We start from the raw sequence: 27795 nt of genomic DNA, 5'->3' as shown, positions 1-27795 counted from the left end.
TAAGCTATACAGACAGAGCTTGGCTACATTGTAACCGTGAAGCGTTCACAGTGCGCTCGTTTACACTATGGGGTTCAGCCAGGACTAGGGTTGAATATTTTCCAGGTATTATACAAATATTCCATCCAGAGAATAAATCACTTTTCTCCCAGGTAACCTGGTATTTCCTGCCAAAACTGTAAGTGTAATGAATACTCGGACAGAGTGGTAAGATCCAATCGCAGAATTGCGATGCTTTATTAGAGTACAGACAAGGGAATAGCTTAATCGTGGTCTGGCGAGCTGTGGTCAAAACCGGGCAAGGCAGAGACAGGCAGAGGTACCAAGGGAGCGGGCGTAGTCGTAGTCGAGGGCACGGGCACAGGTACAGAGTACGGTAATCACTGGGATAGACAAGCAGAGGATTAAGCAATTCGGGGAGTCAAACAACGAAGCACAGGTCTGGTACACTGGTAATCAAAACAAACTATCTCTCTCTCTCTCTCTCTCTCTCTCTGAACAAAACGCTTAGCAAGTCACAAAGGAACAATACCTCGCACCGACTGAACTTCTGAGCACACCTTATATCCTACACTAATTACTGACAGGTGTGCTCAGAACTCAGGTGAAACAGATCGAGTCTGATGACTCCCCCTCTCTGTAGATCGGGGAAGTGTCAGACTCTGTCTAGACCCAGCCAACCCCCGATCCCTTACAGTATCCCCCTCCCCAGGGCTGGCTCCTGACGGCCTTCTACCTCTACCGGGTGGTCTTCCTCTGGGTCGGGGTCCTGGATGATCTGGGTGTTCAGCGTGGAAAGTGGCCTTGAGAGCGGGATCCAGTATGTCCTTAGCAGGGACCCAGGACCGTTCCTCAGGTCCATATCCCTCCCAGTTCACGAGATATTCGATGCCCCCTCGTCTCCGTCTTGACTCCAGTATCTCGTGGACTGTATAGGTGGTGTCCTGTTCATCCTCCAAAGGTGGTGTAGTAGGTTGTTGAGCGTTTGGGTGGTACATCGGGCTATAGTGGACAGGTTTCAACAGAGAGACGTGGAACGTAGGGGTTATCCTGTAGTGTCGGGGAAGTAACAGACGGTAGGTGACAGGGTTAATACGTCTCAGTATCTTGAAAGGCCCGATGTACCTGGGTTGAAGCTTCTTGCAGCTCCGTCGGAACTGCAGGTCCCGGGTAGACAGCCACACTCGTTGCCCGGGTTGATAGGTGGGAGTAGGTCTCCGGCGTTGGTCGGCGTAGGTCTTTTGCTGTTGTGAGGCCTGACTGAGATGTTGATGGGCCCTCTCCCAGACCTGCGCACTCCGACGAAACCACTCGTCCACAGCCGGTACCATCCCTTGTGCGGTATCCCACGGGAACAGGGGTGGTTGATACCCTAGAACACACTGGAAGGGCGTTAGACGCAGGGAGGTGTGAATGAGTGAGTTCTGAGCATACTCTACCCAAGGAAGGAATCGGCTCCACTCTTGCGGCTGCCGCGAACATTGTTGCCGTAGATATTTCCCAATTTCCTAGTTGAGCCGTTCTGTCTGCCCATTGGCCTGGGGATGATATCTGGAGGTGAGGCTCACCGAGATGCCCAAGCGTTCGCAGAAGGCCTTCCATACCCGGGATACAAACTGGGGTCCCCGGTCGGAAACAATATCCTCCGGAGCACCAAACTGCCGGAACACCTGGTTAAACATAGTCTCAGCCATCTGAGTGGCGTTAGGTAAACGGGTCATGGGTACTAACCGGCACATCTTGGAGAATCGATCGATGACCACGAGAATTACAGTATGGCCCTCTGATTCTGGTAGATCGGTAACAAAGTCCATTGCAATGTGCGACCAGGGTCGTTGAGGGAGTTGGCAATGGCATCAGCTTACCCTCTGGTAGTGCACGAGGCGCCTTGGACTGAGCACATACTGGGCAGGATAATACATAGTCTCTGACATCATCTGTGAGGGGAATCCCACCAGTATTTTCGGCTGATGAGTCGTGGTAGTTCGAGTGATTCCGGGATGACCAGATCCCAGCGACGTGTGGCACCATTCCATCAGTTGAGGTCGAAGCGGAGCTGGTACAAACACCTTAGACACCGGGGTTTCTGGAGGGGCTGGTTCCGCTTGTAGGCTCTCCTGAATAGTGTCATCGATAGCCCACCTCACAGGACCAGCACGGCAACTCATGGGGAGGATAGGTTCTGGTTCCACGGGTCTTTCTGCGCGCTCGAACCGTCGGGAAAGCGCGTCCGCCTTACCATTCTTGGACCCGGGGATATAAGAGACAGTGAATCGGAAACGGTTGAAGAATAAAGACCACCTTGCCTGTCGGGAGTTCAGTCGTTTGGCACTGTGAAGATACTCCAGGTTGCGGTGGTCCGTGAGCACTTGGAACGGATGCTCTGCTCCCTCCAACCAATGTCTCCACTCCTCCAGTGCTAACTTCACCGCCAGTAATTCACGATTACCTACGTCGTAGTTCTGCTCGGCCAAATTCAGTTTCCTTGAAAAGAAAGCACAGGGTCGTGATTTAGGCGGCTCACCTTGGCGTTGGGATAACACGGCTCCAACTCCAACCTCCGAGGCGTCCACTTCCACGATAAACGGCAAGGTAGGGTCCGGCTGACATAAAATAGGAGCGGTGGTAAAGCGTTGTTTCAACGTCTCAAACGCACGCACTGCCCCCTCCGTCCAGTTCAGACCGCGACCCTTGTAGCTGGTCATCGCCGACAGGGGAGCTGCGGTTGTGCTGAAATTACGCACGAACCGTCTATAGTAATTGGCAAACCCTAAGAATCTCTGGAGCTCTTTCACCGTCTGGGGTTGAGGCCAGTCTTGTACCACTTGCACCTTGGATTCATCCAGTTTAACCCCGTCGGGAGTGAGTATGGCCCCAAGGAAGGAAATCGTAGTGACATGTAATTCACTCTTTTCTGCCTTCACGAACAGAGAATGTTGTAGGAGCCGATCCAGAACCTGTCGTACATGGGACACATGTTCACTCAGAGAGTTAGAATAGATTAGGATGTCATCAATGTACACTATAACAAAGCGATCAATCATGTCCCTGAAAATGTCATTCATGAACGCCTGGAAGACTGAGGGTGCGTTGGTAAGTCCATAGGGCATGACACAGTATTCATAGTGTCCTCGATGTGTGATGAAGGCGGTCTTCCATTCATCCCCTTCTCTAATGCGCACCAGATTGTACGCACTCCTGAGGTCCAGTTTACTGTAGATTGAGGCCTGCCCCACCTGCTCGAGGGCTGCTGGGATCAAAGGAAGAGGGTAACGATTTTTGATGGTAATATCGTTCAAACCTCGATAGTCTATACAAGGACGCAGTCCGCCATCCTTTTTCTTAACGAAGAAAAAACTGGATGCGGCAGGAGACGTAGATGGGCGAATGGCCCCTTGCTGTAGCGCCTCATCAATATACTTGCTCATCGATTCTCGTTCCGGCTGTGACAAAGGGTAGATTCTTCCACGAGGAGGTGTAGCCCCGGATAGCAGATCAATCGCGCAGTCCCAGGCCCGATGAGGTGGTAACACGGTAGCCCTCTCCTTGGAGAACACCTGCGCGTAATCCTGGTATTCTGTTGGAACAACAGTAGACACCGCACCCTGCGCATCCTCCACAGTAGACGTTTTGCACGGTAAATTGAGGCACTCTGCCCTACATACCTCACTCCAAGCAGTGATATCGCCAGATTTCCAGGAGATGACCGGATCATGGGTGACGAGCCAAGGGGTGGCCGAGAACTAGCGGCTCCCGTGGAGCAGAGATGACGAACAGGATGATGTTCTCATGGTGTATGGAGCCCACTTGTAACTTTATTACCTCTGTCCGGTGCGTAATGAACCCAGTGCCCATGGGCTCACCGTCTAGCGCGTTGACTCGCAGGGGAGGTTGAATTGGGATAAGTTGAACTCCCAATTCCTCAGCGAGACCCATATCCATAAAACTGGCAGCCGCCCCGGAATCAATAAGACCTTCCAACCTGAGCACTCTCTCTCCGACCGATAAGGTAACTGGCACATACATTTGTTTAGATGTAATGTTGAAAACTTGAGTCTCACTCACCGGTTTGGTAGTTCCAAGGCGATATTCTGGGGTACGGTTTGGTCTTACCGGACATTGACGAATGAAATGACCCGACTGACCACAATACAGGCATAGTCCGTCTTGCCGACGTTGTTGTCTCACCGAACTTTGTAAGGGCGACCGTCCCAGTTGCATGGGTTCCTCCTCAGATTCTCTCCTCCGCTCTGTCGATTGCTTAGGACCTGTGACCGAGGGCTCCCGGACTGCGGATACCTTGTGTTGCACTATCAAATTATCAATAGAGATGGTTATGTTGATAAATTCATGTAGCGCAGTGATATCTCCCCGACAGGCCAACTCAGTCTGTACTTCTTTGCGCAGCCCTCTTCGGAAAACGGTGAGCAAAGCAGTCTCGCTCCAGCCGCTACCAGCTGCTATAGTCCGAAACTCTAATGCGTAATCGGCTACTGTGCGACGGCCCTGCTGAAGTTCACATAGTTGGTCTCCCACGCTACGCCCAGATACTGGGTGGTCGAACACCTCTCGGAACAGTCTCTTAAACTGAACTTCCACATTTAACTCGGGAACCTCAGCTGCCCATAGCGCAGTAGCCCAATCCAGTGCTCTTCCCGTTAGCAGAGAAATCATGAAATCCACCCTGCTACGGTCATCGGAAAACATAGTACGATTATAGGACATATACAGGGACGTCTGGAGTAGAAACCCCTGACATTTGCCAGGTTCCCCATCGTACTAAATCGGTAGAGAAATCGGAGGTGCATGACGAGGACTGACCGTGCTCGGGGTGGTGCCTTCAGCCGCACCAGCGTTGAGTAGCTGCAGGAGTTCATCCATCCGTTTCTCCTGTATCTCCCATCGCCTCTGTAATTCCGCTGGATCCATGGTTTTGGCGAGGTATTCTGTAATGAATACTCGGACAGAGTGGTAAGATCCAATCGCAGAATTGCGATGCTTTATTAGAGTACAGACAAGGGAATAGCTTAATCGTGGTCTGGCGAGCTGTGGTCAAAACCGGGCAAGGCAGAGACAGGCAGAGGTACCAAGGGAGCGGGCGTAGTCGTAGTCGAGGGCACGGGCACAGGTACAGAGTACGGTAATCACTGGGATAGACAAGCAGAGTATTAAGCAATTCGGGGAGTCAAACAACGAAGCACAGGTCTGGTACACTGGTAATCAAAACAAACTATCTCTCTCTCTCTCTGAACAAAACGCTTAGCAAGTCACAAAGGAACAATACCTCGCACCGACTGAACTTCTGAGCACACCTTATATCCTACACTAATTACTGACAGGTGTGCTCAGAACTCAGGTGAAACAGATCGAGTCTGATGACTCCCCCCTCTCTGTAGATCGGGGGAAGTGTCAGACTCTGTCTAGACCCAGCCAACCCCCGATCCTTACAGTATCCCCCTCCCCAGGGCCGGCTCCTGACGGCCTTCTACCTCTACCGGGTGGTCTTCCTCTGGGTCGGGTCCTGGATGATCTGGGTGTTCAGCGTGGAAAGTGGCCTTGAGAGCGGGATCCAGTATGTCCTTAGCAGGGACCCAGGACCGTTCCTCAGGTCCATATCCCTCCCAGTCCACGAGATATTCGATGCCCCCTCGTCTCCGTCTTGACTCCAGTATCTCGTGGACTGTATAGGTGGTGTCCTGTTCATCCTCCAAAGGTGGTGTAGTAGGTTGTTGAGCGATTGGGTGGTACATCGGGCTATAGTGGACAGGTTTCAACAGAGAGACGTGGAACGTAGGGGTTATCCTGTAGTGTCGGGGAAGTAACAGACGGTAGGTGACAGGGTTAATACGTCTCAGTATCTTGAAAGGCCCGATGTACCTGGGTTGAAGCTTCTTGCAGCTCCATCGGAACTGCAGGTCCCGGGTAGACAGCCACACTCGTTGCCCGGGTTGATAAGTGGGAGTAGGTCTCCGGCGTCGGTCGGCGTAGGTCTTTTGCTGTTGTGAGGCCTGACTGAGATGTTGATGGGCCGTCTCCCAGACCTGCGCACTCCGACGAAACCACTCGTCCACAGCCGGTACCATCCCTTGTGCGGTATCCCACGGGAACAGGGGTGGTTGATACCCTAGAACACACTGGAAGGGCGTTAGACGTAGGGAGGTGTGAATGAGTGAGTTCTGAGCATACTCTACCCAAGGAAGGAATCGGCTCCACTCTTGCGGCTGCCGCGAACATTGTTGCCGTAGATATTTCCCAATTTCCTGGTTGAGCCGTTCTGTCTGCCCATTGGCCTGGGGATGATATCTGGAGGTGAGGCTCACCGAGATGCCCAAGCGTTCGCAGAAGGCCTTCCATACCCGGGATACAAACTGGGGTCCCCGGTCGGAAACAATATCCTCCGGAGCACCAAACTGCCGGAACACCTGGTTAAAAATAGTCTCAGCCATCTGAGTGGCGTTAGGTAAACGGGTCATGGGTACTAACCGGCACATCTTGGAGAATCGATCGATGACCACGAGAATTACAGTATGGCCCTCTGATTCTGGTAGATCGGTAACAAAGTCCATTGCAATGTGCGACCAGGGTCGTTGAGGAGTTGGCAATGGCATCAGCTTACCCTCTGGTAGTGCACGAGGCGCCTTGGACTGAGCACATACTGGGCAGGATAATACATAGTCTCTGACGTCATCTGTGAGGGAATCCCACCAGTATTTTCGGCTGATGAGTCGTGTAGTTCGAGTGATTCCGGGATGACCAGATCCCAGCGACGTGTGGCACCATTCCATCAGTTGAGGTCGAAGCGGAGCTGGTACAAACACCTTAGACACCGGGGTTTCTGGAGGGGCTGGTTCCGCTTGTAGGCTCTCCTGAATAGTGTCATCGATAGCCCACCTCACAGGACCAGCACGGCAACTCATGGGGAGGATAGGTTCTGGTTCCACGGGTCTTTCCGCGCGGCTCGAACCGTCGGGAAAGCGCGTCCGCCTTACCATTCTTGGACCCGGGGATATCAGAGACAGTGAATCGGAAACAGTTGAAGAATAAAGACCACCTTGCCTGTCGGGAGTTCAGTCGTTTGGCACTGTGAAGATACTCCAGGTTGCGGTGGTCCGTGAGCACTTGGAACGGATGCTCTGCTCCCTCCAACCAATGTCTCCACTCCTCCAGTGCTAACTTCACCGCCAGTAATTCACGATTACCTACGTCGTAGTTCTGCTCGGCCAAATTCAGTTTCCTTGAAAAGAAAGCACAGGGTCGTGATTTAGGCGGCTCACCTTGGCGTTGGGATAACACGGCTCCAACTCCAACCTCCGAGGCGTCCACTTCCACGATAAACGGCAAGGTAGGGTCCGGCTGACATAAAATAGGAGCGGTGGTAAAGCGTTGTTTCAACGTCTCAAACGCACGCACTGCCCCCTCCGTCCAGTTCAGACCGCGACCCTTGTAGCTGGTCATCGCCGACAGGGGAGCTGCGGTTGTGCTGAAATTACGCACGAACCGTCTATAGTAATTGGCAAACCCTAAGAATCTCTGGAGCTCTTTCACCGTCTGGGGTTGAGGCCAGTCTTGTACCACTTGCACCTTGGATTCATCCAGTTTAACCCCGTCGGGAGTGAGTATGGCCCCTAGGAAGGAAATCGTAGTGACATGGAATTCACTCTTTTCTGCCTTCACGAACAGAGAATGTTGTAGGAGCCGATCCAGAACCTGTCGTACATGGGACACATGTTCACTCAGAGAGTTAGAATAGATTAGGATGTCATCAATGTACACTATAACAAAGCGATCAATCATGTCCCTGAAAATGTCATTCATGAACGCCTGGAAGACTGAGGGCGCGTTAGTAAGTCCATAGGGCATGACACAGTATTCATAGTGTCCTCGATGTGTGATGAAGGCGGTCTTCCATTCATCCCCTTCTCTAATGCGCACCAGATTGTACGCACTCCTGAGGTCCAGTTTACTGTAGATTGAGGCCTGCCCCACCTGCTCGAGGGCTGCTGGGATCAAAGGAAGAGGGTAACGATTTTTGATGGTAATATCGTTCAAACCTCGATAGTCTATACAAGGACGCAGTCCGCCATCCTTTTTCTTAACGAAGAAAAAACTGGATGCGGCGGGAGACGTAGATGGGCGAATGGCCCCTTGCTGTAGCGCCTCATCAATATACTTGCTCATCGATTCTCGTTCCGGCTGTGACAAAGGGTAGATTCTTCCACGAGGAGGTGTAGCCCCGGATAGCAGATCAATCGCGCAGTCCCAGGCCCGATGAGGTGGTAACACGGTAGCCCTCTCCTTGGAGAACACCTGTGCGTAATCCTGGTATTCTGTTGGAACAACAGTAGACACCGCACCCTGCGCATCCTCCACAGTAGACGTTTTGCACGGTAAATTGAGGCACTCTGCCCTACATACCTCACTCCAAGCAGTGATATCGCCAGATTTCCAGGAGATGACCGGATCATGGGTGACGAGCCAAGGGGTGGCCGAGAACTAGCGGCTCCCGTGGAGCGGAGATGACGAACAGGATGATGTTCTCATGGTGTATGGAGCCCACTTGTAACTTTATTACCTCTGTCCGGTGCGTAATGAACCCAGTGCCCATGGGCTCACCGTCTAGCGCGTTGACTCGCAGGGGAGGTTGAATTGGGATAAGTTGAACTCCCAATTCCTCAGCGAGACCCATATCCATAAAACTGGCAGCCGCCCCGGAATCAATAAGACCTTCCAACCTGAGCACTCTCTCTCCGACCGATAAGGTAACTGGCACATACATTTGTTTAGATGTAATGTTGAAAACTTGAGTCTCACTCACCGGTTTGGTAGTTCCGAGGCGATATTCTGGGGTACGGTTTGGTCTTACCGGACATTGACGAATGAAATGACCCGACTGACCACAATACAGGCATAGTCCGTCTTGCCGACGTTGTTGTCTCACCAAACTTTGTAAGGGCGACCGTCCCAGTTGCATGGGTTCCTCCTCAGATTCTCTCCTCCGCTCTGTCGATTGCTTAGGACCTGTGACCGAGGGCTCCCGGACTGCGGATACCTTGTGTTGCACTATCAAATTATCAATAGAGATGGTTATGTTGATAAATTCATGTAGCGCAGTGATATCTCCCCGACAGGCCAACTCAGTCTGTACTTCTTTGCGCAGCCCTCTTCGGAAAACGGTGAGCAAAGCAGTCTCGCTCCAGCCGCTACCAGCTGCTATAGTCCGAAACTCTAATGCGTAATCGGCTACTGTGCGACGGCCCTGCTGAAGTTCACATAGTTGGTCTCCCACGCTACGCCCAGATACTGGGTGGTCGAACACCTCTCGGAACAGTCTCTTAAACTGAACTTCCACATTTAACTCGGGAACCTCAGCTGCCCATAGCGCAGTAGCCCAATCCAGTGCTCTTCCCGTTAGCAGAGAAATCATGAAATCCACCCTGCTACGGTCATCGGAAAACATAGTACGATTATAGGACATATACAGGGACGTCTGGAGTAGAAACCCCTGACATTTGCCAGGTTCCCCATCGTACTTAATCGGTAGAGAAATCGGAGGTGCATGACGAGGACTGACCGTGCTCGGGGTGGTGCCTTCAGCCGCACCAGCGTTGAGTAGCTGCAGGAGTTCATCCATCCGTTTCTCCTGTATCTCCCATCGCCTCTGTAATTCCGCTGGATCCATGGTTTTGGCGAGGTATTCTGTAATGAATACTCGGACAGAGTGGTAAGATCCAATCGCAGAATTGCGATGCTTTATTAGAGTACAGACAAGGGAATAGCTTAATCGTGGTCTGGCGAGCTGTGGTCAAAACCGGGCAAGGCAGAGACAGGCAGAGGTACCAAGGGAGCGGGCGTAGTCGTAGTCGAGGGCACGGGCACGGGCACAGGTACAGAGTACGGTAATCACTGGGATAGACAAGCAGAGGATTAAGCAATTCGGGGAGTCAAACAACGAAGCACAGGTCTGGTACACTGGTAATCAAAACAAACTATCTTCTCTCTCTCTCTCTCTGAACAAAACGCTTAGCAAGTCACAAAGGAACAATACCTGCACCGACTGAACTTCTGAGCACACCTTATATCCTACACTAATTACTGACAGGTGTGCTCAGAACTCAGGTGAAACAGATCGAGTCTGATGACTCCCCCTCTCTGTAGATCGGGGAAGTGTCAGACTCTGTCTAGACCCAGCCAACCCCCGATCCCTTACAGTAAGTGTCATTCAAAAGCATTATGAAGCATCTAAATATATTTGGATTTGATTAGAGCTTTGATCAGCAAGAACATTCAAAGCTGAATATTAAATACATTTTATGAGCCCTACATTAACGACATTAATGAGCCCAAGCCCAAAAAAGCCCAAATGATTGTGCTATTATCCAATACAAATATAATATAGCCTACTGCACATTATGCGTGACAGAAAAACATAAAAGCCCATAGATGTAGCTAGCTATATGCTCTCTTGGGTAAATAAATTAAACTAGCTCCAGTAGGCTCATCTTTTTGAGTGTGAACTGTGTTACTGTTTTGTATTGTATTATACTGTATTATATGGACTGGAATTACACACATCCTTCAAACCATGGTAAAGCAGAAGAGAACATACGATTCTGGTGCAGCACGTGATCTATAAAGTTATAGGCTAGCGAATTTGGTTTTAATTTTGAAATATAATAGGGCATTTGTATAATTAGTAGGCTGACCCATTTATACCTTTCATAATATTTCCCCTAATGTTATTAGCCTACCTTCTCTTTCTCTCACTATTGTTGCTTCATTCCTTCCTCGCTTTCAACAGTTAAATGAAATAAGTTTCATTGTCCTTATCTTCATCATTCTAATAACATCCTTGATAATATAGGACTAGAATTAGATGCAGAAGGCTTTCACCTCCCTTCACAAAGATTGAATGGTTATGGGTCTGAATAAATAACTGTTATAGCCTACCGCCATCACGTGTTCGCTCTTCTTTCAAACTACCCATGAGTTCTATTGGCTGCTGTATTTAACATTCAGCGAAAAAAGCTTGCGTCCCTATTCGAATAGTCTATTGGTATAAGAAATGCAAAAAAAAAAGAATGTCCAGCAAGCTATTCTAGTCTAGCTTTTCCTGCATGGGACTCCAAGAGCTAAGGAGCGTTTTTTAAGGAGAGGCTATAAGTATTTCGCAAGAGACCGGGGCTATAAGTTAGAAGTTAGGTTATGCATAATAAGCTAACTAATTTCTAACTATCATTAATTAGCTAAATATGAGGCTAATAATGCATTGAATGTATTACCTGAAGAGGTAGACTAGGACATCTATATATAGAGTTATATATCGATCTAGAACAGGATAATCTATTTTGGATTTTGATGGAGAGTTGATGAAGAGAGAGAAAGACTGCGAAAGAGTGCTCGCCCATGCACTGATTTAAAGCAATGATACTTGAGTGATAGGCTATTTTAAAACTCTGCAGCTGCAATTTAAAAAATTACAATCTTTACAACAAAAAAACAAGGTGACCCCAGAAAGCCAGATGGAGATGGGTAAATTAGACGCACATTCAATCTTTGTCACAAACTCTTTATATTACTATAGCATAGACTATGCGTTAGCAAATGTAGGCCTACCTGTCACAAGAAAAAAAGTTACCATGATGAGATGACAGGTCTACATGCACATTTTAACAACGTGATTTAACCAATTGAAGTTGGGAAGATAGATGGCAAAAATGCAGAATGGTGTTAAACGCCTGTAAACAGCTTGGGGAATAAAATTATTTAACAGATTTTATTAGGCCTACTGATCTTACTATCTATTTGTGAGCTACTCATTGATAGCCCTAGAGCCACCTGGACATTCAGTTTTCTGCTAAGTTGCAACCTTTGGTAGGCTGATTGAAGGCTACTCAGAGTTAGAGTCTGCGGTACAGCAAAGCCTAATCAAACATGCCCGTGCTCATCATGGTGCATGCAGCTCAAATGATACATATGTAACAACACCATTGGACTAACACCATCAGACATGAAACAACGATACAACTGTAACAGCATAACAAAATTGATCAACAATTTTCTTTTGCAGGTGCCTTTTCATTTTAAACACCAGTGGTTTAACTAGTGCTTTCTAACTGCACTGTGGCTTGTGAGTGGTCAAAACTTTTCATCTTGAGGCGACAGGGGGAGTGGGTGCAAAATGCAATCTGTTAACCCATAAGAGTCTAAGCCCTGTCTAAGTCAGGGGAGGGTGGGTTCTACTAAGCTATATGGAATTGTTTTAAGAAGGTCATACGAAGGGTAATTTTGCTATTTTGAATTTGACTCCTTGAAGTATCCCCACCAAAATGTTTTGGGCCTTATTGCTATTAGCCCATATAAATGCATTGAAAAACAGATTCACTACATGGAATAACAGATAGTCCCCCCCAAAAAAAATCTAATGGAAGTTTGTTCTGAAGTGTCTGTCCTATATCTGAGAGATACAAGAAAGATCAGGCCTCCCGAGTAGCGCAGTGGTCTAAGGCATTGTATCGCAATTAGGAAGTTGCAGCGATGAGACAAGATCGAAAAAGGGGGTACATGTATTTAACCCCTTATTTTTTGGCACTAAACAGTCTCCATATATACTTCCATTCATTTTTTCAACTGAATCACTGGACCTTTAATACCAGATCATCGCAACTAGCAAGCTGCAACCAAATGGATGTAGTTGTTGGCTAATCAGCCCTGAGCTAGCCTCGAGCCAGGCCCATCTCCCGGCTATCTACCTCTCTGTCAACCGGACGGGACCTCCTAGTGTTGACATGGAGCCCCGCCGATCCAACACGACTGGTCTGCCGACGAAATCGTCTGATGTGGTTTCAACAGGCTTCCCGTTACGACGTCGACCACGAAGATCCATCTGCTAGCCCCGGCCCGCTAGCACACGCAAGCCGTGGCCTCTTGCTCGCCAGTGCTGTAGAAGCCCCCGAACTACCTCCAAACTCTCCTATTGCTGTTCACCAGACCTTATGATAACTCAGCTATACAGCTGATGCCTGCTGGACTGTTCCTTTATACGGTACCGCATCCTGTTTATGTTTAGCCTCAGCCCAAACTTTGTCGCCATTACCAGCTGTTGTCTTAGCTCTCACGAATAACACCTGTGATTGCTTTATTCCTCTCTCCCATGTCAATATGCCTTATGTACTATTTCACTGTAGATCCCCCAGCCCAGCTCAACCTGCCTTAGATAGCTCCTTTGTCCCACCCCCCATACACGCGGAGACCAACTCTATCGGTGCCTCCAGTGACGCTATCTCTTTCATCGTTACCCAACACTTAGGTTTACCTCCACTGTACTCATATCCTTCCATATCCTTGTCTGTACATAATGCCATGAATCTATTCTACCACGCCCGGAAATCTGCCCCTTTTTTTCTCTGTACGCAATGCACTAGAAGACCAGTACTTAAAGCCTTTAGCCGTCTCCTTATTCTACTCCTCCTCTGTTCCTCTGGTGATGTAGAGGTTAGCCCAGGCCATGTAGCCCCCAGTATCACTCCTACTCCCCAGGCGTTATCATTTGTTGACTTCTGTAACCGTAAAAGCCTTGGTTTCTTGCACGTTAACATCCGAAGCCTCCTCCCTAAGTTTGAGTTATTCACTGCGTTAGCACACTCCGCCAACCCTGATGTTCTAGCAGTGTCTGAATCCTGGCTTAGGTAGGCCACCAAAAATTCAGAAATGTCCATCCCCAACTACAACATTTTCCATCTCGATAGAACTGCCAAAGGGGGTGGGGTTGCAATCTACTGTAGAGATAGCCTGCAGAGCTCTATTGTACTATCCAGGTCTGTGCCCAAACAGTTTGAGCTTCTACTTATACAAATCCACCTTTCCAGAAATAAGTCTCTCACTGTTGCCGCTTGCTACAGACCCCCCTCAGCCCCGAGCTGTGCCCTGGACACCATATGTGAACTGATTGCCCCCCATCTATCTTCAGAGTTCGTACTGCTTGGTGACCTAAACTGGGATATGCTTAACACCCCGGCCAAACTACAATCTAAACTAGATGCCCTCAATCTCACACAAATTATCAACGAACCTACCAGGTACAACCCTAAATCTGTAAACATGGGCACCCTCATAGATATAATCCTGACAAATGTACCCTCTAAATACACCTCCGCTGTCTTCAACCAGGATCTCAGCGATCACTGCCTTATTGCCTGCGTCCGTAATGGGTCCGCGGTCAAATGACCACCCCTCATCACTGTCAAACGCTCCATAAAACACTTTAGCGAGCAGGCTTTTCTAATTGACCTGGCCCGGGTATCCTGGATGGATATTGACCTCATTCTGTCACTAGAGGATGCCTGGTTGTTCTTTAAAAGTGCTTTCTTCTCAATCTTAAATAAGCAAGCCCCATTCAAAAAATTCTGAACTAAGAACAGATATAGCCCCTGGTTCTCCTCAGACTTGACTGCCCTTGATCAGCACAAAAACATCCTGTGGCGTACTGCATTAGCATCGAACAGCCCCCGCGATATGCAACTTTTCAAGGAAGTCAGGAACCAATATACACAATCAGTTTTCAAACAGAAATTTGCATCATGTATCACTAACTCCAAAAAGTTTTGGGACACTGTAAAGTCCATGGAAAATAAGAGCACCTCCTCCCAACTGCCCACTGCACTGAGGCTAGGAAACACTGTCACCACCAATAAATCTACAATATTCGAGAATTTCAACAAGCATTTTGCTACAGCTGGCCATGCTTTCCACCTGGCCACCACTACCCCGGCCACCAGCTCTGCACCCTCCGCTGCAACTTGCCCATGCCCCACCCCACCCCGCTTCTCCTTCACACAAATTCAGACAGCTGATGTTCTGAAAGAGCTGAAAAATCTGGACCCCTACAAATCAGCTGGGCTAGACAATCTGGACCCTTTCTATCTAAAATTAGCCGCCGAAATTTTCGCGCCGCGGTCATCCCCCTCTTCAAAGGGGGTGACACTCTAGATCCAAACTGTTACAGACCTATATCCATCCTGCCCTGCCTTTTGAAAGTATTTGAAAGCCAAGTTAACAAACAGATCACCAACCATTTCGAATCCCACCTTACCTTCTCCGCTATGCAGGTCAAAATTCACAAGGCCGCAGGGCCAAAAGGATTACCAGGACGTGTACTCCGAGCATGTGCTGACCAACTGGCAAGTGTCTTCACTGACATTTTCAACATGTCCCTGACTGAGTCTGTAATACCAACATGTTTCAAGCAGACCACCATAGTCCCCGTGCCCAAGGACACTAAGATAACCTGCCTAAACGACCCGTAGCACTGACGTCTGTAGCCATGAAGTGCTTTGAAAAGCTGGTCATGGCTCACATCAACACCATTATCCCAGAAACCCTAGACCCACTAATTTGCATACCGCCCCAACAGATCCACAGATGATGCAATCTCTATTGCACTCCACACTGCCCTTTCCCACCTGGACAAGAGGAACACCTACGTGAGAATGCTATTCATTGACTACAGCTCAGCATTCAACACCATAGTGCCCTCAAAGCTCATCACTAAACTAAGGATCCTGGGACTAAACATCTCCCTCTTCCTGACGGGCCGCCCCCAGGTGGTAAGGGTAGGTAACAACACATCTGCCACACTGATCCTCAACACGGGGGCCCCTCAGGGGTGCGTGCTCAGTCCCCTCCTGTACTCCCTGTTCACCCATGACTGCATGGCCAGGCACGACTCCAACACCATCATTAAGTTTGCCGACGACACAACAGTGGTAGGCCTGATCACAGACAACGATGAGACAGCCTATAGGGAGGAGGTCAGAGACCTGGCCGTGTGGTGCCAGGATAACAACCTCTCCCTCAATGTGACCAAGACAAAGGAGATGATTGTGGACTACAGGAAAAAAATTGAGGACTGAGCACGCCCCCATTGTCATCGACGGGGCTGTAGTGGAACAGGTTGAGAGCTTCAAGTTCCTTGGTGTCCACATCACCAACGAACTATCATGGTCCAAACACACCAAGACAGTCGTGAAGAGGGCACGACAAAGCCTATTCCCCCTCAGGAGACTGAAAAGATTTGGCATGGGTCCTCAGATCCTCAAAATATTATACAGCTGCACCATCGAGAGCATCCTGACTGGTTGCATCACCGGCTGGTATGGCCTCCGACCGCAAGGCACTACAGAGGGTAGTGCGTACGGCCCAGTACATCACTGGAGCCAAGTTTCCTGCCATCCAGGACCTCTATACCAGGCGGTGTCAGAGGAAGGCCCTCAAAATTGTCAAAGACTCCAGCCACCCTAGTCATAGACTGTTCTCTCTGCTACCGCACGGCAAGCGGTACCGGAGTGCCAAGTCTAGGTCCAAAAGACTTCTCAACAGCTTCTACCCCCAAGCCATAAGACTCCTGAACAGCTAATCATGGCTACTTGCACTGCCCTCCCACCCCATCTTTTTACGCTGCTGCTACTACTATTTATGCATAGTCACTTTAACTCTACCCACATGTACATATTACTTCAACTACCTCAACTAGCCGGTGCCCCCTCACATTGACTCTGCACCGGTACCCCCCTGTATATATAGCCTCCCTACTGTTATTTTATTTTACTTCTGCTCTTTTTTTCTCAACACTTTTTTGTTGTTGTTTTATTTTACTTTTTTATTAAAAATAAATGCATTGTTGGTTAAGGGCTGTAAGTAAGCATTTCACTGTAATGTCTGCACCTGTTGTATTCGGCGCATGTGGCCAATAACATTTTATTTTATTTGATATGCAATCCGGTTTCCGAGCTGGTCATTGGTGCACCTCAGCCACGCTCAAGGTCCTAAACGATATTATAACCGCGATCGATAAAAGACAGTACTGCGCAGCCGTTTTCATCGACCTGGCCAAGGCTTTCGACTCTGTCAACCACCGCATTCTTATTGGCAGACTAAATAGCCTTGGTTTCTCTAATGACTGCCTCGCCTGGTTCACCAACTACTTCTCAGATAGAGTTCAATGTGTCAAATCGGAGGGCCTGTTGTCTGGACCTCTGGCAGTCTCTATGGGGGTGCCACATGGTTCAATTCTCGGGCCGACTCTATTCTCTGTGTATATCAATGATGTCGCTCTTGCTGCTGGTGACGCTCGGATCCACCTCTATGCGAAAGACACCATTTTTTATACACCTGGCCCTTCATTGGACACTGTGTTAACAAACCTCCAAACGAGCTTCAACGCCATACAACACTCCTTCCGTAGCCTCCAACTGCTCTTAAACACTAGTAAAACTAAATGCATGCTCTTTAACCGAACGCTGCTTGCACCCGCCCACCCGACTAGAATCACTACTCTCGGCGGGTCTGACCTAGAGTATGTGGACAACTACAAATACCGAGGTGTCTGGTTAGACTGTAAACTCTCCTTCCAGACTCATATTAAGCATCTCCAATCAAAAGGTAGATCTAGAATCAGCTTCCTATTTTGCAACAAAGCCTCCTTCACTCATGCTACCAAACATGCCCTCGTAAAACTGACTATCCTACCGATCCTTGACTCACTAACTTTAAGCGTCAGTTGTCAGAGCAGCTTACCGATCACTGCACCTGTACACAGCCATTCTGAAATTAGCCCACCCAAATACCTCATCCCTATATTGTTATTTATTTTGCACCCCAGTATCTCTATTTGCACATCATCTTTTGCACATCTATCATTCCAGTGTTAATTACGAAATTGTAACTATTTTTGCACTATGGCCTATTTATTTATTGCCTTACCTCCATAATTTACTACATTCGCACACACTGTATATATATTTTCTGTTGTATTTTTGACTTTATGTTTTGTTTACCCCAAATGTATACTATTGCACTGCTTTGCTTTATCTTGGCCAGGTCGCAGTTGTAAATGAGAACTTGTTCTCAACTGGCTTACCTGGTTAGAGGGTTAATTATATCATATAAAATTGACATATCTATTTAAATACAGACTAGCTCAAAACATTACAAATCATTGAAAATGACAAATGATCATTTTCTAATAAAAAAGTGGCAGTGAAAAAATATACATTTGCACCCCTATTTTGAAAGTCTGGTTGACGGTGCTCCATTTGCTCCATTGCTCATGCGCCTATGGTGGCATTCTTCAAAGTCATAAAGAGTGGAAGCTATTGAAGCTTTAAGGAAGTCTTTGTTTAATGTAAAGTAAATTTAAAGTCCCAAAATGCAAACGTAATTGCTGTTGATTGGAGGGATGAGGTCCCTGAACCAAAGAGGTCTCTGAAACAATTACAGTTGGTTATATTCATGAAAGTCTTCAGGGGTGGAAGCTGTTGTCACGAACGTCGTATGAAGGAGTGGACCAAAGCGCAGCATTAGTTGCGAACATACTTGCTTTATTTAATTAAAGCATACACACGAAATAACAAAACAATAAACGACTCGTGAAGTCCTCAGTGACAATGACCGAACACGGAACAAAAACCCACCACACCCAAGGGAAAACATACAGTTTAAATATGGCTCCCAATCAGAGACAACCCACAACAGCTGACACTCGTTGCCTCTGATTGGGAGCCACTCTGGCCAACATAGACATAGAACAACTAGACACTCAAAACACAGCACATAAACACACGGAATCTACACACCCTGGCTCAACATATAAAGTCCCCAGAGCCAGAGTGTGACAGTACCCAAAGGCGCGGACTGCGACCGCGCCTCAACAAAACCCAAACAGGGGAGGGCTGGGTGGGCATTCCTCCTCGGAGGCGGCTCCGGCTCGGGCTTGACCACCACCCTTCCATAATTCCCCCGTAGCGCCCCTGGTCGGTCTGACCCGCTGGCTGGATCTGGACTGGACATCGACGGAGCGGATTGCTTGCGCTCCGTTGTGGAGCAGCTGACCGGTACCTGATCAGGCACCCGGACTGACGACGCGCACCCCTGGCTTGGCGCGTGAGGCAGGAACGGACCGGACCTGGCTGACGATCGCCCCCTGGCTTGGTGCGTGGAGCAGCAACGGACCGGACCGGGCTGACGATACGCACCCCTGGCTTGGTGCGTGGGCGAACGGGCCTCACCCGGACTGACGACTCGCACCCTTGGCTTGGTGCGTGGAGCAGTGACGGGCCGGACCTGGCTGACGACTCACACCCCGGGCTTGGTGCGAGTAGCAGGAACGGGCTGAACCAGGCTGACGACTCGCACCCCTGGCTTGGTGCGAGTGGCAGGAACGGGCTGGACCAGGCTGACGACTCGCACCCCTGGCTTGGTGCGAGTGGCAGGAACGGGCTGAACCAGGCTGACGACTCGCACCCCTGGCTTGGTGCGAGTGGCAGGAACGGGCTGGACCAGGCTGACGACGCACACCGTAGGCTTGGTGCGTGGAGCAGGGACAGGCCGGGCTGGGCTGGCGACGCACACCGTAGGCTTGGTGCGTGGAGCAGGGACAGGCCGGGCTGGGCTGGCGACGCACACCGTAGGCTTGGTGCGTGGAGCAGGGACAGGCCGGGCTGGGCTGGGCTGGCGACGCACACCGTAGGCTTGGTGCGTGGAGCAGGAACAGGCCGGGCTGGGCTGTCGACGCACACCGTAGGCTTGGTGCGTGGAGCAGGGACAGGCCGGGCTGGGCTGGCGACGCACACCGTAGGCTTGGTGCGTGGAGCAGGAACAGGCCGAACCGTACTGGGAACACACACCACTGGCCTTAAACGGGGATCAGGAACGGGCCGGACCGGACTGGCAATACACCCCAGTACCTCTCGCCGTGCCTCTACAACTTCCTTCCCTCCTCTCGCCAATGGCTCCCGTAACCCGGTGGCCTTCTCTCCTCGTCTCCCATTTCGCCCTGTGGCAGCCTCCTGCTGCCCAGTCGCCCATGCCGTGTGCCCCCCCCTAAAAAATTATTGGGGGTGCCTCTCGTCCTTCCGACGATGGCACTGCTGACGCCGCTGCTCCTCTCTCGCCAGGGCCTTAATCCTACCCCAAGGTCCCTTGCCCCCGAGCATGTCTTCACAGGACCACGATTTGCCCACCTGGGCCATCGCCAGCCTCTCCATCTCCTTTCCTGGCGCTTCCTCCCATGTCCAGTCTGCCTGCTCCTGGACACACTGCTTGGTCCTTTTACGGTGGGTTTTTCTGTCACGAACGTCGTATGAAGGAGTGGACCAAAGCGCAGCGTTAGTTGCGAACATACTTGCTTTATTTAATTAAAGCATACACACGAAATAACAAAACAATAAACGACTCGTGAAGTCCTCAGTGACAATGACCGAACACGGAACAAAAACCCACCACACCCAAGGGAAAACATACAGTTTAAATATGGCTCCCAATCAGAGACAACCCACAACAGCTGACACTCGTTGCCTCTGATTGGGAGCCACTCTGGCCAACATAGACATAGAACAACTAGACACTCAAAACACAGCACATAAACACACGGAATCTACACACCCTGGCTCAACATATAAAGTCCCCAGAGCCAGAGTGTGACAGCTGTTGACATTTTAAGGAAGTATATTTTAGGTTAAGCAATTAAAATTCATAGAAAATAGCCAAAGTCCAAAATAAAAACTGTATTTCCATTAATTGGAGGAACCCTTTGCATTGATGACAGCATTGCACACTCTTGGCATTCTCTCAACCAGCTTCATGAGGTAGTCACCTGGAATTCATTTCAATTAACAGTTTAATTTGTGAAATTCCTTCCATTCTTAATGCGTTTGAGCCAATCAGTTGTGTTGTGACAAGGCAGCGGGGGTATACAGAAGATAGCCCTATTTGGAAAAAGACCAAGTGCATATTATGGCAAGAACAGCTCAAATAAGTAAAGAGAAGCGACAGTCCATCATTACTTTAAGATTTGAAGGTCAGTCAATATTTACAATTTCAAGAACTTTGCAGTCGCAAAAACCATCAAGCGCTATGATGAAACTGGCTCTCATGAGAACTGCCACAGGAATGGAAGACCCAGAGTTACCTCTGCTGCAGAGGATAAGTTCATTAGAGTTACCAGCCTCAGAAATTAAAGCCCAAATAAACACTTCACAGAGTTCAAGTAACAAACACATCTCAACATCAACTGTTCAGTGGAGACTTTGTGAATCAGGCCTTCATGTTCGAATTGCTTAAAAAAAAAAAAAAACACTACTAAAAGACACCAAAAAGAAGAAGAGACTTGCTTGGGCCAAGAAATACGAGCAATGAACATTAGACAGGTGGAAATTTGTCCTTTGGTCTGGATTCCATATTGGAGATTTTTGGTTCCAACCGCTGTGTCTTTGTGAGACGCGGTCTGGGTGAACGGATGATCTCCGCAAGTGTATTTCCCACGTAAAGCGTGGAGGAGGTGGTGTTATGGTGTGGGGGTGCTTTGCTGGTGACACTGTCTGTGATTTATTTAGAATTCAAGGAACACTTAACCAGCATGGCTACCACAGCATTCTGCAGAGATACGCCATCCCATCTGGTTTGGGCTTAGTGGGACTATCATTTGTTTATCAACAGGACAATGACCCAACACACCTCCAGGCTGTGTAAGGGCTATTTTACCAAGAAGGGGAGTGATGGAGTGCTGCATCAGATGACCTGGCCTGCACAATCCCCCGACCTCAAACAAATTGAGATGGTTTGGGATGAGTCGGACCGCAAAGTGAAGGAAAAGCAGATAAAAAGTGGTCAGCATATGTGGGAACTCCTTCAAGACTGTTGGAAAAGCATTCCAGGTGAAGCTGGTTGAGAGAATGCCAAGAGTGTGCAAAGCTGTCATCAAGGCAAAGGGTGGCTATTTGAAGAATCTCAAATATAAAATATATTTTGATTTGTTTAACACTTTTTTGATTGATGATTCCAAAATGTGTTATTTCATAGTGTTGATGTCTTCAGTATTATTCTACAATGTAGAAAATAGTAAACATTTCGAAAAACCCTTGAATGAGTAGGTGTTCTCAAACTTTGGACCGGTAGTGTAAATGTAATTAATATTGATAGAAAATTGTCAGTAAAGAAATAAAAAAGAATTGCCATTGATTGGAGGGATGAGGTCCCTGAACCAATAACAAACATTTGGTTGTATTCATGAGAGTCTTAAGGGGTGGAAGCTATTGAAGTTTTAAGTAAGTAAATTCAATAAAATTCATAAAAAATAAACTAAGTCGAAAACTACAAAAGTAATTGCCGGTTGATTGCAGTGATGAGGTCCTTGAAGCAATAACAGTTGGTTGTATTGGTTGTATTCATGAAACCCTCCAAAATGTCATTAATTTATAAAAGCTATTGAAGTTAAGGAAATATTTTTAATGTAAAGAGAATGTTAATTGATAGAAAATAGCACCCCCCCAAAAAAGGAATTGCCGTTGATTGTAGGGATGAGGTCCCTGAAACAATAACAGTGTTTTGTATTCATGAAAGTCTTATAGGGTGGCACTGGCGTACCAGACACCCCCGCAGCCCCCACAAGGCAGGGGGGCCCACGAGCTCTGGGGGCCCATGTGCCTGTCATCGATGTCAATTTTTTAAAATGGAATTAATCCTTTTAACTGTAACCCTCCAAATAGTAATTCATTCATACATGTTTTTAATTTCCATATGTACTAGGAAGCTAAGTGTTTGTTTCTTGGGCTTCAGGAATGTGACTGAAAAAGTGCCCCAGGTCGATTTTACTAATTGAAGGTAGAAGGGGGATATCAGCGAACAAATGCCGTGGTCAGGGCTACAACAGCGCCAGTGCAATGAGTGGAGCTTACTCAGGTGTTCAAAAGCTCATATCAGACCGAGTGCCTAATGCTTCTTATGTAGTTCTTTATGAGTTTTAGTTTAGAAAACGATATCTCCGCAGAATCTACAGTTACAGGGATGGTAAAAACAGCTTGATTGCCATAGCATCATTAGTGAAACTCGGCACAAGGGAGGAGTGCTTCAAATACAGCAGTTCTGCAACATCTTTAATTGAGCCTCTCATTCTCCTTAATTGCCGGTCTCAACACGTTACGGAAAGAGATTAACTGTATAGGAAGCAGTGGGGACAGGTCGTCTGGCTACTGGACAGTCAATAAATTGGCAGATGCAAACAGATTATCATATTTAGCGGACACCAGTTCTTGAGGGGTTGAACAAATTTTTTTTGTTTTTACTGGTGTACCGACATTTGAGTTGTGTGGTTGCAATATCAACAGTCCCTTATGTCTGATAAATCTTGGCATGCATCAATCAAGACTGAGTTTAAATTGTGTGCAGTACAATTGACATACACCACATGACCAAAAGTATGTGGACACCTGCTCGTTGAACATCTCATTCCAAAATGATGGACATTAATATGGAGTTGGTCCCCCCTTTGCTGCTATAACAGCCTCCACCCTTCTGGCAAGGCTTTCCAATAGATGTTGGAACATTGCTGCGGGGACTTGCTTCCATTCAGCCACGAGCAATAGTGAGGTTGGGCACTGATGTTGGGGGATTAGGCCTGGCTCCCAATCGGCATTCCAATTAATCCCAAAGGTGTTTGATGGAGTTGAGGTCAGGGCTCTGTGCAGGCCAGTCAAGTTCTTCCACACCGATCTCGACAAACCATTTCTGTATGGACCTCACTTTGTGCACGGGGGCATTGTCATGCTGAAACAGGAAAGGGCCTTCCCCAAACTGTCGCCTCAAAGTTGGAAGTAAATAATTGTCTAGAATGGCATTGCATGCTATAGCGTTAAGATGTCCCTTCACTGTAATTAAGGAGCCTGAACCATGAAAAACGTTCTATAAGATCATCTTCATCAGCTAACGTCACTTCTTGTGAATTTTTAAGCATTTTTGTCATCAAAACAAGCACATAAAGCACACAAAGGCTTCATAATTCATAAAGGTCATGTTGACTGACTGATATTATCTCATAGAACAACATGTGTAAGATCTCAGACCATATTTTCTGCGTTTTTCCCAAAACTTTCTCCATTAACTTCCTCCATAGGAATGGCTGAACGAACTAGAGGTACTTATTTCTACTTTTTAGGACTACAAGCTGGCGAGCATTATAAGTGCATAATTGAACCCCAATTCATACCTCAGGCCACATCAGGCCTCCAAGTAGGGTTGCAAAAGTCTGGTGACTTTCGCCAGATTAAAAAAAAATCCTGGTTGAAGGATTTCAGATTTGCTGCTTTTGTTTCCAGGAATGTTCCAACCATAATTTCTGGAAAACCTGGGTATTTTGGGAAAGTTACCAAAATGTTGCAACCCTACCTGCAAGTCACATTATACTGGCTTGTAAAGTGATGTGTAATTCCTATTGAAAAATCAGTAGTGATGTTACGTTTGATACCGGAGCTCCGTGGCATGCTTCGAAATCACTAAGCAGCTAACTTTGAAGCAGTGTGCCGATGCGTGTATCACTTTATCAGAAGTATGTCATTAATGACGTCCGAAGCTTCGTTTGATCATGAGCTTTTTCAAACCGTGTTGCAAAATGTGTGATCCCACTGATTTCACCAGGGTTTCAGTGCTTTCTTCGATTCCAAGCTGCTCTCAAACACCGACCTCTACTGGACACCGTACTTGCAAATATAATTAGGATTTTGTACAAAAAGTTTCACTTGACTGGTAGTTTAGCAGGTAGAGTAGGGAACTATGGAACATTCAGGGATTTGAGGGTATGTGCTTGAATCCTGTTGAAGACACACTATTTTGAAAATAGTTTTATGTAAAACCACACTCTGCACTGTTGTTCAAATAATTTGTTTTATTTAGTATAGTATAAGCTTCTGTCTTAAGCATCCTAAATAATGCCATAGATTAAGTATGAGAAAAACAGTCAACTTGAAGGCAAAAAAATGGAAGCATGATGTAAGATGCAAACCTGGTTTTCCAACTGATTATAGGCTACTGAAGCCAACAACGTATCAATGCGCCGCGGAGTTTTGATGAAAACAGTGGAGAGAAAAAATATATATATTCACACGCTGCTATTTATTGCTGACCAGCAGAAGTCACTAACGTGCATTGTGAAAAGATAATGAAGCTCAGAGTAATGAATCGTTCTTCAGCACAATTTGCTGAAAGCGCGAAAGCCTTCAGAAAGCCTTGATTTCCCATCACTAGAAACCAGACAGAATTAGGACATCCAACAGCTGGAATTTGTATTAACCTGCAACCTACATTCAGAATACATTCCAAGGTTAGAAACATTGTGAGGAGACTACCTAAGGCATTTAAAATGGAACAAACATTTCATTAACGAGTGCAAAAAATCTTTGTTTGTTATTTATCTTTGTGTAGCATAAGATTAATCAATCAATGTACATGCACAAACATACAGTTGAAGTCGGTAGTTTACATACACTTAGGTTGGAGTCATTAAAACTTGTTTTTCAACCACTCCACAAATTTGTTTTTAACAAACTATAGTTTTGGCAAGTCGGTTAGGACATCTACTTTGTGCATGACACAAGTAATTTTTCCAACAATTGTTTACGGACAGATTATTTCACTTATAATTCACTGTATCACAATTCCAGTGGGTCAAAAGTTTACATACACTAAGTTGACTGTGCCTTTAAATGGCTTGGAAAATTCCAGAAAATTACGTCATGGCGTTAGAAGCTTCTGATAGGCTAATTGACATCATTTGTGTCAATTGGAGGTGTACCTGTGGATGTATTTCAAGGCCAACCTTCAAACTCAGTGCCTCTTTGCTTGACATCATGGGAGAATCCAAATAAATCAGCCAATAACTCAGAAAGATAATTGTAGACCTCCACAAGTCTGGTTCATCCTAGGGAGCAATTTCCAAACACCTGAAGGTACCACGTTCATCTGCACAAACATTAGTATGCAAGTATAAACACCATGGGACCACACAGTACCACCCAGGAAGGAGACACGTTCTGTCTCCTAGAGATGAACTTACTTTGGTGCGAAAAGTGCAAATCAATCTCAGAACAACAGCAAAGGACCTTGTGAAGATGCTGGAGGAAACAGGTACAAAGTATCTATATCCACAGTAAAACGAGTCCTATATCAACATAACTTGAAAGGCCGCTCAGCAAGGAAGAAGCCACTCCTCCAATAACGCCATAAAAAAGCCAGACTACAGTTTGCAACTGCACATGGGGACAAAGATCATACTTTTTGGAGAAATATCCTCTGGTCTGATGAAACAAAAATATAACTGTTTGGCCATAATGACCATCGTTATGTTGGGAGGAAAAAGGGGGTTGCTTGCAAGCCAAAGGACACCATCCCAACCGTGAAGCACGGGGGAGGCAGCATCATGCTGTGGGGGTGCTTTGCTGCAGGAGGGACTGGTGCACTTCACAAAATAGATGGCATCATGAGGAAATAAAATTATGTGGATAGATTGAAGCAACATCTCATGACATCAGTCAGGAAGTTAAAGCTTGGTCGCAAATGGGTCTTTCAAATGGACAATGACCCCAAGCATACTTCCAATGTTGTGACAAAATGGCTTAAGGACAACGTAGTCAAGGTATTTGAGTGGCCATCACAAAGCCCTGACCTCAATCCTATAGAACATTTGTGGGCAGAACTGAAAAACCGTGTTCGAGCAAGGAGGCCTACCAACTTGACTCAGTTACATCAGCTCTGTCAGGAGGAACGGGCCAAAATTCACCCAACTTATTGTGGGAAGCTTGTGGAAGGCTACCCGAAATGTTTGACCCAAGTTAAACAATTTAAAGGCAATGCTACCAAATACTAATGTAAACTTCTGACCCCTTGGGAATGTGATGAAAGAAATAAAAGCTGAAATAAATCATTCTCTCTACTACTATTCTGGCATTTCACATTCTTAAAATAAAGTGGTGATCTTAACTGACGTAAAACAGAATTTTTACTAGGAGTAAATGTCAGGAATTGTGAAAAACTGACTTGAAATGTATTTGGCAAAGGTGTATGTAAACTTCCGACTTCAACTGTAGATATTGAAACAAACAATTCTAAAAATCAACCTGCAATAGAGCATGCTGGGAAATATGATAATGATGTGTGTGGTTTTGATTCAAAGTGATGTGTATAAGTTTCAGGCTCCTGTATTAGGGTTGAACTAAGTCCTCAAAATAAGGCCTTATGTTAAATAAAAAATGTTTTTAATGACAACATATTCACTTAGTGAAGTCCATAGGACCGGAAATGAATGAATGCAACAAACATGTCTCTGTTACTAACAAATACAGTCATGGGTGCTAACTACAATTTACTAGAAAGGCAAGACACTCTGGGAAATATTTGAATAAGGCTTTACACTAAGCAGTGTGTTGATTTAACACTTTGTGTTTGTTTTTTTGTGGATGTTTTTTTTTACAATGGAGAATTTTGCTTTGTAGTTAAAGGGATATCAAGGTTCAGTGCAGTCAGTGCAGTCAGACTACTCTGGGGTAGTCTCAGGAACCCCAGTTGCTGCTTAAACCACAGGGCTGGACTTCATAGAGCAGCTCAGATTAGGAGTGCTGATCTAGGATCAGGTCCCCCCAGTCCATTCATTATAATCTAAAAGGCAAAATGTATCCTACATCAGCACTCTTACTCTTTATGAATATTGGCCCTGTTCTCAGAAGTAAACGACTCCAAACTGAGAGGGGCCGTTGGAACAGCTCGATATCTGTGGAGTCACAAGGACTGGTAGGCTGGCTCTGATCAGGTTAGGTTCAATCCCTGATGTTTGCTGGATCTCAGACTACCGATTTATTTTGCTATATATTTTATTTGCTCACTGCAATGTTGTGTAATGCTAGACTATGATTTTATAGATTGACCCAGAGTGGAAGGTAGTTGAGGTGAATGAAGTGGGTTATTAGAGTCACGGTGAGG

Source organism: Coregonus clupeaformis, chromosome 16 (genome assembly GCF_020615455.1).
Source record: "Coregonus clupeaformis isolate EN_2021a chromosome 16, ASM2061545v1, whole genome shotgun sequence".
NCBI lineage: Eukaryota > Metazoa > Chordata > Actinopteri > Salmoniformes > Salmonidae > Coregonus > Coregonus clupeaformis.
This window is presented reverse-complemented; position numbering follows the sequence as displayed.